This window comes from Drosophila miranda, chromosome XR, assembly GCF_003369915.1.
Source record: "Drosophila miranda strain MSH22 chromosome XR, D.miranda_PacBio2.1, whole genome shotgun sequence".
NCBI lineage: Eukaryota > Metazoa > Arthropoda > Insecta > Diptera > Drosophilidae > Drosophila > Drosophila miranda.
In genome coordinates this window covers 41,249,517-41,268,081 of record NC_046674.1, presented here as the reverse complement: position 1 = coordinate 41,268,081, position 18,565 = coordinate 41,249,517, and positions in this window count along the sequence as shown.

The window sequence follows — 18,565 nt, the reverse complement described above, 5'->3', positions numbered from 1 at the left end:
ACAGGGACATCGAGGGGAACGACGCCGCCGACGAGCTAGCAAGGCAGGGTACTACAATTCCTCTCCTTATGGAGAGGGAGCAGGTAGCGATGCCTCTGGCTACGTGCAGGCTCCTCACGCACGAATTGTTCGAGCAAAATGCCAATAGGAGATGGCAGCAAACCGTTTCCTGTAAAATCTCAAGATTGATATGGCCATATCGATCGAAGAAGCGCTCAGCCGAGCTGTATAGGCTCAGCAGAGCACAGTGCTCTGCAGTTACTCGAGCCATTACGGGACACTGGCAGATTGGCACTCATGCCTCTAGACTGTCAATCCCTCATAACGACTTCTGCAGGAGTTGTCGCGACGAGGAAGAGGAGGAATCGGTCCCACACTTCTTCTGCCACTGCCCGGCCCTTGGAAATCGTCGTCTTCGTATTCTCGGGGCCGCTTTCCTCACAGACATTTCGGACCTGTCCGAAATCAAACCGGGGACCTTGTCCAGATTCATCCAAGCCTCCGGATGGGACTGCCCTTAATTTGCAACAGCCTGTTTCTCCACGGTTTTTAGGCACTGGGAAGGGGCACACGCCCATGCGGCACCACAACGGACCTTCTACAGGTCCAAGTGAGCTTGGGAGGGTTTCATCACTCCCCCAGGCTACCGCCTGAACCTAACCTAACCTAGGTCTCACAAAATCAGATAGTCTCTTTGTAGTCTCTCTTTTTCTTTCCAAATTAGGCGTTTTGCAGAAGTTTCGACATCATCATGGTCATAACAAAGTGCCAAAAGTTGCTTCGCCATTTCTCGTTTCTCCATGAAAGTAACTTTATGTATACTATATAACTTTATTTATACCACAAATGGCTGCAAGACTTTTTTAGAAAGACATTTGTAATTTTTGGATTAACTTCTTTATAGGTGTACATTTCGCATATAAATTGAAAGTCCAGATTTGGAGCTTCAATAGCTAATGTTGACCGGAGCCAATAATTTATATCAAAACGCACTGTAAAAATAGATACGTCGCGCAAATTTTTTTCTTCTCGAGTTGTCAGCGTAAACTCCTATCGAAAAATATATATTTTTAAGGTATAAATCGCCTTAGAAATCCAGCGAGAATGGTGCATTGATCGGAAACGATGATATATTTCACTGATGTGATGTCTGCACGGCAGGTATAAACGGTTTTGTTCTAATAGTTGCTCTAGATGGAATGCAGCGCCATTAAGTCATCCAGAATTGGATGCAGTTGTATCAAAACAGGATGCTTTGATTTTACCACCTATTCCCCATTCGGTCAACTAACTAAAAGTTGCGTGTGAAATTTCTACTCCTGTAGATGCACTTAGTTTTGGCACTCCTAGAAGTTGTTCGCCTACCATATGTGAAATAATGATAATAAATGGGATAATAATAAATGGGACTAACTTGTAAAAGAATACGTAAGTAAATAATATAAAATTCTTTTACCAAATTTTGATAGTTTTGTTTTGCCAACAGAGATATTTTTATACCCGATACTCAAAATGAGTTTTGGGGTGTATTAGATTTGTGGTAAAAGTGGATGTTTGTAACGTCCAGAAGGAATCCTTTCCGACCCCATAAAGTATATATATTCTTGATCAGCATCAACAGCCGTGTCGATTGAGCCCTGTCTGTCTGTCCGTCCGTCCGTCCGTCTGTCCGTCCCTATCAGCGCCTAGAGCTCAAACACTATAAGAGCTAGAGCAACGACACTTTATATCCAGACTTCTGTAGTAGAGGATGACTATATCTTCTAGAGTGTTTAAAATCTGAACCAGATCGTATAATTATTATAGCCAGAATCAAGAAAACAATTTCATTCTTTCTCGCTCTGTCTCCCTCTAACACACAGGTTTCATGGTCGGTTTTGACAATTGCAAAATGTGAGTTCAAGGATCTCAGAGACTATAGGAGCTAAAATAACCAAATTTGGTATCCACACTCCTATGATATCGGACCTTGACCTTTTGGTCTCAAAATTTCGCCACACCCCCTTCCGCCCCCGCAAAGGACGAAAATCTGCGGCATCCACAAATCTCAGAGACTATTAAGGCTAGAGTAACCAAATTTGGTATCCACACTCCTGTTTGATCTCACTATAAAACGTATACCTCAAAATTTGGCCCTACCCCTTTCCGCCCCCACAAAGGACGAAAATCTGTGGCATACACTATTGAGGATACGATAAAACAAAAAACGCAGCATCATAGAGAATGACCATATCTATCTGGTTGCTGAATCTGGATCAGATCGGATCATTTTTATAGCCAAAAGCAACAAATCAATTTGCAGTGGCTACGCAGCGCCCGACGTCACGCTCAGACTGATTTTCTGTCTCTCTCGCACGCACTCCTTGTCGTGTCGTTTTATATTAGCGGCGTCTGCCGGAGGAGAGCCATACTGACTAAGTATTGGCTGCGGTCTCCGCAGTAACTCACAACGTTCCCCCTCGTTTTTGTCTGTTATCTTCTCGCAGCCGCTGTATTGCTCTCCTACTAATAGCATATTCACTGATTTCGTGGCATTGTTTGCTCTCTTTCGTAGTGATCAGACGTGTTTTTGTTTTGCACTCCGCTTGTTTTCCATTTATTTTGCAAATACAGCCGATGCTTTTCAAAATAAACCTTGATAAAATCACCACTTAACCTACAGTAAAAAATCCGTTCTTTAACGCGAATGCATGCCTATTGTTTTGCATAAAAACTTAATTTTTGATATAAATTCTGTGCGTTTGCTAATCGTTTGTTTGTGTGTTGCTTTCTGTAAGTACGCTCAAGCTGAGTTTAACCCGCTCTTATCCCGTAGCCTTTGCTGTAGCTATACCTCTGTCCCTCGTATCTCTCCCTAACTCAAAAACTGTTCTTTCTCTCTCGCTCTTTAAACTTTCTGAGCAATAGCGCTCGCTATAACCGCTCTCCAACCTGCTCTCTTTTCTTACTAATTCCGCTTTGAGCGTTGTCTGGCACATTGGTCTGATACCATTTTGATTGAAATTTTTTGTTGCATATTGCAAAATAAATAAATAATAAAAATGGAATACGCTTTGGTCTGCCCAAAAAAACTTGCAAGAAGCAGATCACCCACGATCAGCCGAATGTCCCCTGCTGGCTCATCGACAGCGTAGTGCAGGCAAAATGCGCTGGATTTTCTGGCCTCGTGAGCCAAACGTAATGGGTTGCATTACAGTTGCGAGGGATGCCGTGCGGTGGAGAATGATATGGTGGCTTTTATGAGGCAGACGCGGAAGGGCTTTAAGGAGCTTACCGTTGGCTTTAAAAATCAGTACGATCGGCTCCTAGCAATGGAGTCTCAATTTGGCAGTCTGCAACTGCTGAATGAGTCTCCGAGGCGTAAAAGGGTCACTTCGCGGGATCTGCAAGTGCCAACCGTCACTCAGCCGTTCGCCGCCGAAAAACTGACTCCGACCACTCCAAGTGTGCAGCAGTTGATCTCGTTTGCCACTCCAAGGGCAACGACAACTGCTGGCGATGCAGATTCGGTAGTCGAATTCATCGCTTCGGAGAACGTGCAGCCAAGTACGTCTGCAGCGTCCGTGTCTGTGGTGTACGCAAGTTCGCTAGTTGTCCCGTCTATCCCGATCCCACCAGTAAATAGACGTTCCGGACCTCCGGATATTGCCACCACAGACACTAGGCCTGTGGTGACTAAACCACTGTTGGGGATCCCAACAAAACGACAAGTTTTTGTTTCACGGCTGGCCCCTGACCTCACATCTAAAGATGTAATTGCTTTTATTCAAAGCAAAAAAAAAGCCGTGGGATTAAAGGTGGAGAAATTTAACTTCTCTCAAGCCAGGGAGATAGCCTCGTTTAAGATAAGCATCTCCCCAACTCAATTTGACACCATTTGCTCCGCCAAATTTTGGCCGGAGCATATTCCACCTTCTTCGGATATCTCTATTTATGAGCAACATTTGTCCGCTTTAACTGCTGTTTCTTCCTCGCTATCAGATAAAGATCATATGATAGTTTTCAGTGCCTTGCTTGCGGCTTGCTTGCCTCAAGTCAACCATGTGAACAATTCCTTGGGTCGATTGCTTGATCTGTGCTTTGTATCGGATCCGACCTTAGTGTTGTTGGCCCGAGCCCTTCCGCTCACTATACCTGAAGACGCCTACCACCCTACTTTCGAGGTGTCGCTAGAAATAGGACCAACTGTATTGGATCGGTCGAGTAGGCTACCTGAACGTGTCCGCCGCTTTCGTAAAGCCGAGTTTGTGAAGCTTAATAACCTCATTAGGGATTTTGATTGGTCCGCTTTGTACTTGTGCACTGATGTCATAAAAGGCAAAAACATTTTTTACAATGCTCTTGGCACATTTTTGATTCTTGTGTCCCGCTTTCTTGTCCGATTAGATCTGGAAAATCCCCTTGGTTTACTAAAGAGTTATCCAGCCTAAAAACCTTAAAATTCAGACTTTATAAAAAATTTCAAGAAGTTGTTTCTCCTACTTCTCACTCTCGCTATGTAATAGCTCGGTCAAACTTTTCAGTTCTTAATGCACAATGCTATAAGAACTACCTATCTCGATGCAGGATACGTTTTTCTCAGAACCCTAAACAGTTTTACTGCTTCGTAAGCAGTAAGCGTAGAACGTCCGCACACCCATCCTCGCTATCATTTTGTAATACGTTGGCAAATAATGATCAGGCAGTGGCCGATCTTTTTGCCCAATTCTTCCAAGCCACCTATTCTGAGGAAAGCTACTCTGGTCATCCGTACCCATACGGTTTACCGAGGTCGAACGGCATTTTCAGTCCCTTGATAAATGAATGTACTTTACTTCATGATCCTCGACTTTTCACCCTGTCCATTGATTCTCCTTGCTTCCCCCCGATCTGGAAGGATTCGTTTATAATTCCTCTCCATAAAAAAGGTCTAAAGCAAAAAATTATAGAGGTATAGCAAAGTTATCCGCTATTCCCCAAATGTTTGGGAAGGTATTAACTCCGCACTTGCAACATCTTTGCAAGTCACTTATTTCTCCCACTCAGCATGGATTTATAAGGCGGCTATCAACCACCACGAACTTGTTAGAGTTTACCTCTTTCATTATTAAAGGCTTTCAAGGTAACTTACAGACGGATGTTATTTACACTGACTTTAGTAAAGCATTCGAATCTGTAAACCATTCCCTTTTAGCGCATAAACTTGACCTTTTAGGGTTTCCGCCCAACCTCCTGAGATGGATTTCAAGCTATCTTTGTTCCAGGTCTCAAAGAGTCCTCTTCAAAAACTCCCTCCCTTTACCAGTAAAGGTTTCTTCGGGGATACCACAGGGCAGCCGTCTAGGCGCCTTAACCTTCACACTCTTTATTAAAGACTTGACTTCGGTATTAACATACATACTTATGTATGCGGATGATGTTAAACTCTGTGTCCAGTATAAGGAAATTTCATTTCATTCTCGCTTGCAATCCGATCTCAATAACTTTCAGTCATGGTGTTGTGAAACTTGTTACACCTTAATGCCTCGAAATGCAAAGTTATGATATTTCATCGTTCTAACCCTTTGTTGGCTCCCTATACCTATTTGGTGGTTCTCTTGAGAGAATTACGCTGGTGGATGATCTTGGTGTTATGTTAGACCCCAAGTTAAAGTTTTCTGAACACATTTCTACCATGGTAAAAAAGGCCATGGGCGTGATTGACTTTATAAAGAGGTGGTCAAAGGAATTTGACGACCCCTATATAACCAAGACCCTCTATACCTCGCTTGCTCGTCCGATCTTAGAATACGGCTCCTGTGTATGGTGCCCTCAGTACAAAGTACACCAGGACCGTATAGAATCAGTACAGAAAAACTATTTACTCTTTGCTCTGCGGGGCCTTAACTGGGATGTAGACTACTATTAGTAAACCTCCCATCCTTAGTTCACCGTAGAAAATTGCTTGGTGTGATATTTATGCACAACTTGATCAGGGGTGACATAGACAACCCTGATCTGTTGAGCCGCATAAACTTCACGATTCCTATTAGACTGACTAGAAATTTTATACCGTTGTTCCTTCCACTTTGTAGATCGAATTATTCCTTGCATTAACGGTTTAGAGTCTTATCCTCGAATTATAATTCCCTCTACCATATTATATCCACCACTAATTCTCTTCCTCTTATTAAATTACTAATCTTTGCACACCTTTCTAGTAATTAGTAGTTGTAGTGGTATTGTATTTTGAATGCATGCCTAGTTCTCTCAGCAACTTTCGTGGTAATTTTCCTCGAATATTAGTCTAACAGCTATCTTTCCGGCATGCTCGCGTAACAGCCTTCTGCTGGTTTCAGACGGGCCACTTGACGGTGCAGTAATTGAATCGCCTCTTGCAAGATGCAGTCATTGCATGTCAACGACCAGAAAAAAAAGCTTCAGCTATAGCGGAAATCAAGTGCATTATTAGTAATCCTCCACTTATATAAAAAAAACGAGGGGAACGTTGTGAGTTGCTGCGGACACCGCAACTCTACGGTTATACCCGATACTAAGTCAGTATGGCTCTTCTCCGGCAGACGCCGCTAATATTAAACGACACGACAAGGAGTGCGTGCGAGAGAGACAGAAAATCAGTCTGAGCGTGACGTCGGGCGCTGCGTAGCCACTGCAAATTGATTTGTTCCTATTGGCTATAAAAATGATCTGATTTAATCCAGATTCAGCAATCTGATAGATATGGTCATTATCTATGATTCTGCGTTTTTAGTTTTCTCGAATTTGTAATATTGTGGATGCAACAGATTTTCGTCCTTTGTGTGGGCGGAAGGGGGTGGGGCGAAATTTTGAGATACACGTTTTATAGTAAGATCTAACAGGAGTGCGGATACCAAATTTGGTTACTCTAGCCTTAATAGTCTCTGAGATTTTTGAATATCCCCAGATTTTCGTCCTTTGCGGGGGCGGAAGGGGGTGTGGCGAAATTTTGAAACAAACTCGTCTCGGTCCGATATATTAGGAGTGTGGATACCAAATTTGGTTGCTCTAGCTTTTGTAGTCTCTGAGATCTAGGCGCTCATGTTTTACTCTAAGCAAAGCCGCCTATGCTACGTGTGTGTTAGAGAGAGACAGGGCGAGAAAAAATGAAATTGTTTTCTTGATGCTGGCTATAATAATAATACGATCCAATTCAGATTCCGCTGTCTTAAAGATATGGTCATTCTCTACAATTCTACGTTTTTGGTTTTCTCATATCTTTAAAATTGTGGATGCCACAGATTTTCGTCCTTTGTGGGGGCGGAAGTGGGCGGGGCGAAGTTTTGAAATATTTTTGTAGCAGTGACATATCACAGAAGTCTGGATCCAAAACATCGTTGCTCTAGCTCTTATAGTCTTTGAGCACTAGGCGCTGAAGGGGACGGACAGACGGACAGACGGACGGACGGACAGACAGACAGGGCTCAATCGACTCGGCTATTGATGCTGATCAAGAATATATATACTTTATGGGGTCGGAAACGATTCCTTCTGGACGTTACACACATCCACTTTTACCACAAATCTAATATACCCCAATACTCATTTTGAGTATCGGGTATAATTAAAACTCGTTGGGTAAACAAATTTTTCCTGCCTCTATTCGCTGGAGGCGGTTCAGTTTCGTTATCCGACATTTCCATGTCCAGATGATTATGCATCGAATAATCGCTGGATTCGCACTCACTCCTGCAGATATTGATGGTTTACGTAAAAATATTATAAAATATGCTAATAATCTTACTGCCGGCATTAAATGAAACGATTCAATTGGCATCATCGACATGGCATCTGTGTGTGCAATATTGAACAAACACACTGCACGTGAAATTTGCACATTAGTATGAGAAGATGAATGCTAACTATATATTGTTGGCTTAAATGTTAACCAATCGGGCTGAAAATTTGCGCTGAGACCTTTGAAAATTAAACTTTTATAAATAAGCGCAACCAAAATAGTAGTCGTGTACTACTATCGGAAGCTATAGGATGTACAAAAAAATTCGTCTTCCAAGAATAGACGACTCCCTTGAAATCTTTATCCACCAAATGCTCCGGCCAAAATTTGGCAGAATAAATGGTGTCAAATTGAGTTGGGGAGACGCTTATAGCATCTATCAGCTATCTCCCTTGTATAAAAGCAGTTGCATTATAAAATGTGAGGTCAGGGGTCAGCCGTGAAACACAAGCTTGTCGTTTTGGTGGGAGCCCCACCAGTGGCTTAGGCACCACAGGCCTAGTACCTGGGGTGGCAATATCCGGAGGTCCGGAACGTCTATTTACTGGTGGGATCAGAATTGACGGGACAGCTAGTGAGCTTGCGCACACACAGACGCTACAGAAGTTTCTGGCTGCACGTTCTACGAGGCGATGAACTCGGCTACGAAATCTGCATCGCCAGACCGCTTAACTGAGACTCCATGGCTAAGAGCCGATCGTATTTGTTTTTGAAAGCAAATGTGAGCTTCTTAAAGCCATTCCGCGTCTGTCTTGCAACTGTAATGCAACTCATAACATTTAGAGACGGCATCACCCACTAGGCTTGAAAATTCAGCGCACCTTCTTACAAATTGTTTTTGACGCAGATCACATAAAATTGCATTATAATATTTGTTCTTGTTTTTTTAAAGCAACTAAAAAATGTTCAATACAAATAAATATCACAACAATTTGCCAGACAAACGCTCACAGGGGAATTAGTAATATGAAAGCAAAGAGAAGAGTGGTTATAGTATGATCTAAAAAAACAGAGCGCTACTGCTCAGAAAGTTTAAGAGAGGAAGAACAGTTTGGATTCGGATGATAGGGAAAGAGATAGCTACGGCTAAGACCGGGCGTAAGAGCGTACTTATAGAACGCGACAACACACGACGTACAGTGGGGCATTCCGCCGTTTCAGCTTGTTAAATTAATAACTTCTGAACAAATAAAGATATCTTCATAAAACAAACTGCATTTGAAAGAAAAATCAAAATTTGATCAGCTTAAGTATATTATGCTACAGTGTCTAACAACTTCACAATAATGGGTTAAAGTTGAACTTTGTTGCCGGTGCATATTTTTCTCTATTTTTTTTTATCGATTAATTACTTTTAATGTTGGTTTTTACTATAAAATATTATTTTTTACTTTAATTTTCAACTTAACCTAATTTAAAATAAGAAAACAATTTTTTATTTTGAAAAATGGTTTGTTTTTTATTTCTGTAAAATAATCCTCCACTTCCTGTTTAGTGGGAGGAATATCTAATAAACTTATCATTTCTGAAGAATAACTGCTTGTGATCTCACATATGTATCTAATGGATGAAATATATGGATCTGAATAGGCTGCCAACATGTTGAAAAGGTCTTGGCTTTCTTAAAGTCGTAATTTCTTGCACGTATTCATATTCCTGTTTTTGTAATCTTTGTTTCTCGTTTCCTGGGCTTCCTCTGACATCTCTCCAATTGGTAGGCTCTGATGTTCAATTAAAATTTGACCATGTGCCAGAATTTTATGAAGCGTGGGAGTTAGCTTCATTTCAGGATATTTTCATACCTTCTGTACGAGCTAAGTCCCTCCAACAGTTTTCCAGTGGAATCCGTCTACACAATTAAGACCTTCCTTAATCCGCTCGATTTAGTTCCTTGCTCGTTCGTTTTATTTCGTATATCTCTTAAATCTAGTGATCATAATTCAGATCGTTTTGGCTCGATACTATTGATACTATCGATTGCGCTTCTTAATATGTACATAATGTAACGCGCCAACTTCAAATTAATTCACAATTTTAGTAATATTTACATATTAATTCAAATATTCAAATTGTTAACCTTTATAAAGTAATTTAATCCTATATTCTATTAAGGGGCGTCAACATTCTCCCCACCTTGGAAGCTCCTTCCAACATTAAGTTCATCGGCATCTGTAGGCAGCGGGCAGAGCTTATGTACGTTGCGCTTAAATAATCCAGTCTTGGTCCTGAGTGTTACAACCCGAACTGCACCATCAGCTCCTGGGTGTAACTCTGCAACTCTTCCCAGCAGCCATTGTCCGGGCGGAGCGTTGTCTTCCGCAATAAGGACCAGTGTACCAAGTTGAATGTTGTTGGCTACAGTGCTCCACTTTGTCCGCTTCTGCAGCAACGTCAAATATTCCGACGACCAGCGGTGCCAGAACATGTGGTGTACCATTAGAATGCGTTTCCAATGGTTGCTCATGGACAGTTTCAACAGTGCGTCGTCTACTGGTTCTACTATCGCGTTCAGGGGTCGGCCAACCAAGGAATGACCGGGAGTTAACGCCTCGAAGTCATTCGGGTCCGATGACAAGGGATGCAGAGGTCTAGAATTCATCACCGCTTCTACTTGTGTGATGGCAGTCGCAAGATCTTCGTAGTTAAGTGCTGTGCTGTTGGTGCATTTCACCAGCAGCTGTTTGGCCACCTTCACGGCGCTCTCCCATAATCCTCCAAAGTGAGGGGAGCGTGGGGGGATGAAGTGAAGCCTGACTCCTCGCTGGCTGTATTCGTCGTCAATGAGCTTCTGACTTGGCGAGTCGAAAGCTCTGTTGAGCTCTCGTGACGCACCTACAAAATTGGTGGCGTTGTCGCAATATAGGTCAGAACTCAATCCACGTCTTGCAAAGAACCGTTTTAGCGCCGCGATGATCGCATTTGAGCTTAAGTCCGACACGATCTCTATATGGCAGGCCTTTGTTGCGAAGCATACAAATATGCACAGATACACCTTTATTGGGCGTTTTCCTCGCATGTGAAAGTGCATCCATATTGGCCCAGTAAAGTCCAGTCCAGCGCGCTCGAAGGGGTAGATATAGCCTCGCACTCGGCTAGCTGGCAGCGCTCCCATCAACTGTGTTGCAGCGAGCGGCCGACGACGAAAGCATGGTATGCAGCCACTGATCACCCTGCGGGCAAGTTTCCTGCAATTGATTACCCAATATCTCTGTCGCAAAAAAGCGTATAGCGATTGTGCTCCGGCATGTAAATTCTTTCGATGTGTGAGTTCAACAAGCGCCTCTACCACTTTATGGTTGCTCGGCATTAAGATGGGATGCCTTGTGTCAAATGGCAATTCGGCATTGGACAACCTTCCGCCGACTCGAATAATAGTTTCCTCTTCCTCTTGTAAAAACGGGCTTAAACTCTGAATTCTCGCTGATTTTATCACCTTTCCCTCTTTAAGCTTAATGAATTCCTCGTGCAAGCTCAACTGCTGCACATTATACACAATATAGCGCAATCCACCCTCCATTTCAGCTTCAGTAAGGTTGCCTGCTTAATTTGAGTTCGATCTCAACGATATTCTACGCCAGCGAAAAATATAGCTAAAAACTCGCTGCAATTTGAGGAAATCATTTGCAAATTTGCATCTCCCCACGACATCTAACTTCTCATTACTTTCTACCTTACCAACTGTCAGCGAGAACTTACATTTCTTCTCCACCGGCACTGTTTGTATTTCCTCACTCCAATTAAATTTGGTCCAGTCATCTGCTGCGTCCATTAAAAATTCTGGACCGTTCCATCACATCGTTGACTTGCTCAATTCAATTACCAATAATCCCCTAGATACAATATCTGCAGGGTTTGATTTTGTGTCGACCTTGAACCAATCCTGTACACGTGTGACCTCTTGTATTTGAGCCACCCTGTTGGCAACGAAGGTTGTCCATTGACTAGCATGTGACGACAGCCAATTTAACACAATTGTGGAATCCGTGAAATTGTTAACCTTCTCTACCGGCATGTGAAGACAGGCGCATTCCTTTGCCATTAGCTTGGCCACTAACAATGCCCCTTGTAACTCTAAGCGTGGCAATGATGTTACCCTAACTGGGGCTGCTTTGGACTTAGCCGTTACCAGTCGCACCGAAATTCCTCCCCCTTCATCCCTAACACGAGCATAAATTACGCCGCCGTAAGCTCTGTTGGATGTGTCAGAGAAACCAAACAGTTGCAAAGTGCAATGAAATAAAAATTTGTAAATTAGTTTCAGTTCTTCTCTATTTCGAAGCCATTGAGTTGCGTAGCTTGCTGGTAACTCCTCGTCCCAATCCTGCTTTAGAAGCCAAAGTTACTGAAACAAAATCTTGCCCAATGTGTATGGTGCCCTCAGTACAAAGTACACCAGGACCGTATAGAATCAGTACAGAAAAACTATTTACTCTTTGCTCTGCGGGGCCTTAACTGGGATGTAGACTACTATTAGTAAACCTCCCATCCTTAGTTCACCGTAGAAAATTGCTTGGTGTGATATTTATGCACAACTTGATCAGGGGTGACATAGACAACCCTGATCTGTTGAGCCGCATAAACTTCACGATTCCTATTAGACTGACTAGAAATTTTATACCGTTGTTCCTTCCACTTTGTAGATCGAATTATTCCTTGCATTAACGGTTTAGAGTCTTATCCTCGAATTATAATTCCCTCTACCATATTATATCCACCACTAATTCTCTTCCTCTTATTAAATTACTAATCTTTGCACACCTTTCTAGTAATTAGTAGTTGTAGTGGTATTGTATTTTGAATGCATGCCTAGTTCTCTCAGCAACTTTCGTGGTAATTTTCCTCGAATATTAGTCTAACAGCTATCTTTCCGGCATGCTCGCGTAACAGCCTTCTGCTGGTTTCAGACGGGCCACTTGACGGTGCAGTAATTGAATCGCCTCTTGCAAGATGCAGTCATTGCATGTCAACGACCAGAAAAAAAAGCTTCAGCTATAGCGGAAATCAAGTGCATTATTAGTAATCCTCCACTTATATAAAAAAAACGAGGGGGAACGTTGTGAGTTGCTGCGGACACCGCAACTCTACGGTTATACCCGATACTAAGTCAGTATGGCTCTTCTCCGGCAGACGCCGCTAATATTAAACGACACGACAAGGAGTGCGTGCGAGAGAGACAGAAAATCAGTCTGAGCGTGACGTCGGGCGCTGCGTAGCCACTGCAAATTGATTTGTTCCTATTGGCTATAAAAATGATCTGATTTAATCCAGATTCAGCAATCTGATAGATATGGTCATTATCTATGATTCTGCGTTTTTAGTTTTCTCGAATTTGTAATATTGTGGATGCAACAGATTTTCGTCCTTTGTGTGGGCGGAAGGGGGTGGGGCGAAATTTTGAGATACACGTTTTATAGTAAGATCTAACAGGAGTGCGGATACCAAATTTGGTTACTCTAGCCTTAATAGTCTCTGAGATTTTTGAATATCCCCAGATTTTCGTCCTTTGCGGGGGCGGAAGGGGGTGTGGCGAAATTTTGAAACAAACTCGTCTCGGTCCGATATATTAGGAGTGTGGATACCAAATTTGGTTGCTCTAGCTTTTGTAGTCTCTGAGATCTAGGCGCTCATGTTTTACTCTAAGCAAAGCCGCCTATGCTACGTGTGTGTTAGAGAGAGACAGGGCGAGAAAAAATGAAATTGTTTTCTTGATGCTGGCTATAATAATAATACGATCCAATTCAGATTCCGCTGTCTTAAAGATATGGTCATTCTCTACAATTCTACGTTTTTGGTTTTCTCATATCTTTAAAATTGTGGATGCCACAGATTTTCGTCCTTTGTGGGGGCGGAAGTGGGCGGGGCGAAGTTTTGAAATATTTTTGTAGCAGTGACATATCACAGAAGTCTGGATCCAAAACATCGTTGCTCTAGCTCTTATAGTCTTTGAGCACTAGGCGCTGAAGGGGACGGACAGACGGACAGACGGACGGACGGACAGACAGACAGGGCTCAATCGACTCGGCTATTGATGCTGATCAAGAATATATATACTTTATGGGGTCGGAAACGATTCCTTCTGGACGTTACACACATCCACTTTTACCACAAATCTAATATACCCCAATACTCATTTTGAGTATCGGGTATAATTAAAACTCGTTGGGTAAACAAATTTTTCCTGCCTCTATTCGCTGGAGGCGGTTCAGTTTCGTTATCCGACATTTCCATGTCCAGATGATTATGCATCGAATAATCGCTGGATTCGCACTCACTCCTGCAGATATTGATGGTTTACGTAAAAATATTATAAAATATGCTAATAATCTTACTGCCGGCATTAAATGAAACGATTCAATTGGCATCATCGACATGGCATCTGTGTGTGCAATATTGAACAAACACACTGCACGTGAAATTTGCACATTAGTATGAGAAGATGAATGCTAACTATATATTGTTGGCTTAAATGTTAACCAATCGGGCTGAAAATTTGCGCTGAGACCTTTGAAAATTAAACTTTTATAAATAAGCGCAACCAAAATAGTAGTCGTGTACTACTATCGGAAGCTATAGGATGTACAAAAAAATTCGTCTTCCAAGAATAGACGACTCCCTTGAAATCTTTATCCACCAAATGCTCCGGCCAAAATTTGGCAGAATAAATGGTGTCAAATTGAGTTGGGGAGACGCTTATAGCATCTATCAGCTATCTCCCTTGTATAAAAGCAGTTGCATTATAAAATGTGAGGTCAGGGGTCAGCCGTGAAACACAAGCTTGTCGTTTTGGTGGGAGCCCCACCAGTGGCTTAGGCACCACAGGCCTAGTACCTGGGGTGGCAATATCCGGAGGTCCGGAACGTCTATTTACTGGTGGGATCAGAATTGACGGGACAGCTAGTGAGCTTGCGCACACACAGACGCTACAGAAGTTTCTGGCTGCACGTTCTACGAGGCGATGAACTCGGCTACGAAATCTGCATCGCCAGACCGCTTAACTGAGACTCCATGGCTAAGAGCCGATCGTATTTGTTTTTGAAAGCAAATGTGAGCTTCTTAAAGCCATTCCGCGTCTGTCTTGCAACTGTAATGCAACTCATAACATTTAGAGACGGCATCACCCACTAGGCTTGAAAATTCAGCGCACCTTCTTACAAATTGTTTTTGACGCAGATCACATAAAATTGCATTATAATATTTGTTCTTGTTTTTTTAAAGCAACTAAAAAATGTTCAATACAAATAAATATCACAACAATTTGCCAGACAAACGCTCACAGGGGAATTAGTAATATGAAAGCAAAGAGAAGAGTGGTTATAGTATGATCTAAAAAAACAGAGCGCTACTGCTCAGAAAGTTTAAGAGAGGAAGAACAGTTTGGATTCGGATGATAGGGAAAGAGATAGCTACGGCTAAGACCGGGCGTAAGAGCGTACTTATAGAACGCGACAACACACGACGTACAGTGGGGCATTCCGCCGTTTCAGCTTGTTAAATTAATAACTTCTGAACAAATAAAGATATCTTCATAAAACAAACTGCATTTGAAAGAAAAATCAAAATTTGATCAGCTTAAGTATATTATGCTACAGTGTCTAACAACTTCACAATAATGGGTTAAAGTTGAACTTTGTTGCCGGTGCATATTTTTCTCTATTTTTTTTTATCGATTAATTACTTTTAATGTTGGTTTTTACTATAAAATATTATTTTTTACTTTAATTTTCAACTTAACCTAATTTAAAATAAGAAAACAATTTTTTATTTTGAAAAATGGTTTGTTTTTTATTTCTGTAAAATAATCCTCCACTTCCTGTTTAGTGGGAGGAATATCTAATAAACTTATCATTTCTGAAGAATAACTGCTTGTGATCTCACATATGTATCTAATGGATGAAATATATGGATCTGAATAGGCTGCCAACATGTTGAAAAGGTCTTGGCTTTCTTAAAGTCGTAATTTCTTGCACGTATTCATATTCCTGTTTTTGTAATCTTTGTTTCTCGTTTCCTGGGCTTCCTCTGACATCTCTCCAATTGGTAGGCTCTGATGTTCAATTAAAATTTGACCATGTGCCAGAATTTTATGAAGCGTGGGAGTTAGCTTCATTTCAGGATATTTTCATACCTTCTGTACGAGCTAAGTCCCTCCAACAGTTTTCCAGTGGAATCCGTCTACACAATTAAGACCTTCCTTAATCCGCTCGATTTAGTTCCTTGCTCGTTCGTTTTATTTCGTATATCTCTTAAATCTAGTGATCATAATTCAGATCGTTTTGGCTCGATACTATTGATACTATCGATTGCGCTTCTTAATATGTACATAATGTAACGCGCCAACTTCAAATTAATTCACAATTTTAGTAATATTTACATATTAATTCAAATATTCAAATTGTTAACCTTTATAAAGTAATTTAATCCTATATTCTATTAAGGGGCGTCAACATTCTCCCCACCTTGGAAGCTCCTTCCAACATTAAGTTCATCGGCATCTGTAGGCAGCGGGCAGAGCTTATGTACGTTGCGCTTAAATAATCCAGTCTTGGTCCTGAGTGTTACAACCCGAACTGCACCATCAGCTCCTGGGTGTAACTCTGCAACTCTTCCCAGCAGCCATTGTCCGGGCGGAGCGTTGTCTTCCGCAATAAGGACCAGTGTACCAAGTTGAATGTTGTTGGCTACAGTGCTCCACTTTGTCCGCTTCTGCAGCAACGTCAAATATTCCGACGACCAGCGGTGCCAGAACATGTGGTGTACCATTAGAATGCGTTTCCAATGGTTGCTCATGGACAGTTTCAACAGTGCGTCGTCTACTGGTTCTACTATCGCGTTCAGGGGTCGGCCAACCAAGGAATGACCGGGAGTTAACGCCTCGAAGTCATTCGGGTCCGATGACAAGGGATGCAGAGGTCTAGAATTCATCACCGCTTCTACTTGTGTGATGGCAGTCGCAAGATCTTCGTAGTTAAGTGCTGTGCTGTTGGTGCATTTCACCAGCAGCTGTTTGGCCACCTTCACGGCGCTCTCCCATAATCCTCCAAAGTGAGGGGAGCGTGGGGGATGAAGTGAAGCCTGACTCCTCGCTGGCTGTATTCGTCGTCAATGAGCTTCTGACTTGGCGAGTCGAAAGCTCTGTTGAGCTCTCGTGACGCACCTACAAAATTGGTGGCGTTGTCGCAATATAGGTCAGAACTCAATCCACGTCTTGCAAAGAACCGTTTTAGCGCCGCGATGATCGCATTTGAGCTTAAGTCCGACACGATCTCTATATGGCAGGCCTTTGTTGCGAAGCATACAAATATGCACAGATACACCTTTATTGGGCGTTTTCCTCGCATGTGAAAGTGCATCCATATTGGCCCAGTAAAGTCCAGTCCAGCGCGCTCGAAGGGGTAGATATAGCCTCGCACTCGGCTAGCTGGCAGCGCTCCCATCAACTGTGTTGCAGCGAGCGGCCGACGACGAAAGCATGGTATGCAGCCACTGATCACCCTGCGGGCAAGTTTCCTGCAATTGATTACCCAATATCTCTGTCGCAAAAAAGCGTATAGCGATTGTGCTCCGGCATGTAAATTCTTTCGATGTGTGAGTTCAACAAGCGCCTCTACCACTTTATGGTTGCTCGGCATTAAGATGGGATGCCTTGTGTCAAATGGCAATTCGGCATTGGACAACCTTCCGCCGACTCGAATAATAGTTTCCTCTTCCTCTTGTAAAAACGGGCTTAAACTCTGAATTCTCGCTGATTTTATCACCTTTCCCTCTTTAAGCTTAATGAATTCCTCGTGCAAGCTCAACTGCTGCACATTATACACAATATAGCGCAATCCACCCTCCATTTCAGCTTCAGTAAGGTTGCCTGCTTAATTTGAGTTCGATCTCAACGATATTCTACGCCAGCGAAAAATATAGCTAAAAACTCGCTGCAATTTGAGGAAATCATTTGCAAATTTGCATCTCCCCACGACATCTAACTTCTCATTACTTTCTACCTTACCAACTGTCAGCGAGAACTTACATTTCTTCTCCACCGGCACTGTTTGTATTTCCTCACTCCAATTAAATTTGGTCCAGTCATCTGCTGCGTCCATTAAAAATTCTGGACCGTTCCATCACATCGTTGACTTGCTCAATTCAATTACCAATAATCCCCTAGATACAATATCTGCAGGGTTTGATTTTGTGTCGACCTTGAACCAATCCTGTACACGTGTGACCTCTTGTATTTGAGCCACCCTGTTGGCAACGAAGGTTGTCCATTGACTAGCATGTGACGACAGCCAATTTAACACAATTGTGGAATCCGTGAAATTGTTAACCTTCTCTACCGGCATGTGAAGACAGGCGCATTCCTTTGCCATTAGCTTGGCCACTAACAATGCCCCTTGTAACTCTAAGCGTGGCAATGATGTTACCCTAACTGGGGCTGCTTTGGACTTAGCCGTTACCAGTCGCACCGAAATTCCTCCCCCTTCATCCCTAACACGAGCATAAATTACGCCGCCGTAAGCTCTGTTGGATGTGTCAGAGAAACCAAACAGTTGCAAAGTGCAATGAAATAAAAATTTGTAAATTAGTTTCAGTTCTTCTCTATTTCGAAGCCATTGAGTTGCGTAGCTTGCTGGTAACTCCTCGTCCCAATCCTGCTTTAGAAGCCAAAGTTACTGAAACAAAATCTTGCCCAAGATCAGCAAGGGACTCAAGAACCCTAACGGATCAAACACCTGAGCCAATTCGGACAGCACTGATCTCTTCGTGACGATTGCGGAAACATTTATGTTAAAGCAGAATTGGAATTTGTCCTCTAGACTTGACCAATATATCCGCAAA